Source organism: Otolemur garnettii, unplaced genomic scaffold (genome assembly GCF_000181295.1).
Source record: "Otolemur garnettii isolate 467f Iridium unplaced genomic scaffold, OtoGar3 scaffold00105, whole genome shotgun sequence".
Taxonomy (NCBI): Eukaryota; Metazoa; Chordata; class Mammalia; order Primates; family Galagidae; genus Otolemur; species Otolemur garnettii.
In genome coordinates this window covers 1,581,327-1,582,760 of record NW_003852500.1, presented here as the reverse complement: position 1 = coordinate 1,582,760, position 1,434 = coordinate 1,581,327, and positions in this window count along the sequence as shown.

Sequence of the window (1,434 nt, the reverse complement as noted above, 5' to 3'; positions counted from 1 at the left end):
AAACATTTACTATGGAATATGTAATTAGAAAAATATAGAGATGCCCTGAGAAGATAGCAGAAATTACTCTCTCTCAGAGATAATATCTGTTATTATTTTGATTTATTTCCAGTCTCTTATTATCTATAATTTAATTTAAAAAGGAAAATATGGCAGCACCCATAGCTCAGTAGGTAGGGTGCTGGCCACATATATTGAGGCTGGAGGGTTCAAACCTGGCCCAGGCCAGCTAAAACAACAATGACAACTGCAACAACAAAAAAAATAGCTGGGCATTGTGGTGAGCATCTGTAGTCTCAGCTACTTGGGAGGCTGAGGCAAGAGAATCACTTAAGCCCAAGAGTTTGAGGTTGCTGTGAGCTGTGATGGCATGGCACTCTACCCAGCGCAACAGCTTGACACTCTGTCTCAAAAAAAAAAATTTAAAAAAAATTAAAAAGGAAAATAGGATCTCATTCTATACTTGCTTGGTCAGTGACCTTTTCCCTTACTGGGATATTGTGACTGACTTTTTGTGTTGTGCTTAAATCTCATCACCAGGCTTCTGGCTGGGTGCTGTGGCTCATCCCTATAATTCCAGCACTTTGAGAGGCTCAGGGGGGAGGATCACTTCAAGCCAGGAGTAAGAGTGAGAACCACTCTCTACAAAAAAATAGTAAAATTAGTCAGGTGTTATGGTGCATGTCTATAGTTTTAGATATGTGGGAGGCTGAGCCAGGAGGACTGCTTGAGCCCAGGAGTTTGCAGGGAGCTATGGTGATGCCACTGCTCAGTAGCCCAGGAAACAGAGTGAGACTCTACCTCAACAAAGTACATATATATATGATATATATATATGAGATATATATATGTGATATATATGTGAGATATATATATATATACACACACACACACATATATACATACTCACACATACATACCCTGTGTGGAAAAAAAAAAACCACACAGTGCAGAAAGGGCTTTAAAAAAATGGCCAGGTGTAGAAGCTCATACCTGTAATTCTAGCACTGTAGGAGACTGAGGCAGGAGGATTACTTAAGCTCAGGAGTTTGAGGCCAGCCTGAGTGACATAGTGAGACGCTGTATCTTCTAAAAATAGAAAAATCAGCCAGACGTTGTGGTGCACAGCTGTAGTCTCAGTTATTCAGGAGGCTGAGGCAGGAGGATCACTTGTGCCCAAGAGTTTGAGGCTACAGTGAACTATAATGATGCTGCTGTACTCCAGACTGGGTGACAGAACAAGACACTGCCTGAACAAATAAATAAATAAAAATAAAAACAGAAAATAAGGAAAGAAAATAATCACCATAAAAAGAAAGTAGAGGCTCGGCGCCTGTGGCTCAAAGCGGCCAAGGTACCAGCCACATACACCTAAGGTGGCGGGTTCGAATCCAGCCCGGACCCGCCAAATAACAATAATGGCTGCAACCAAAA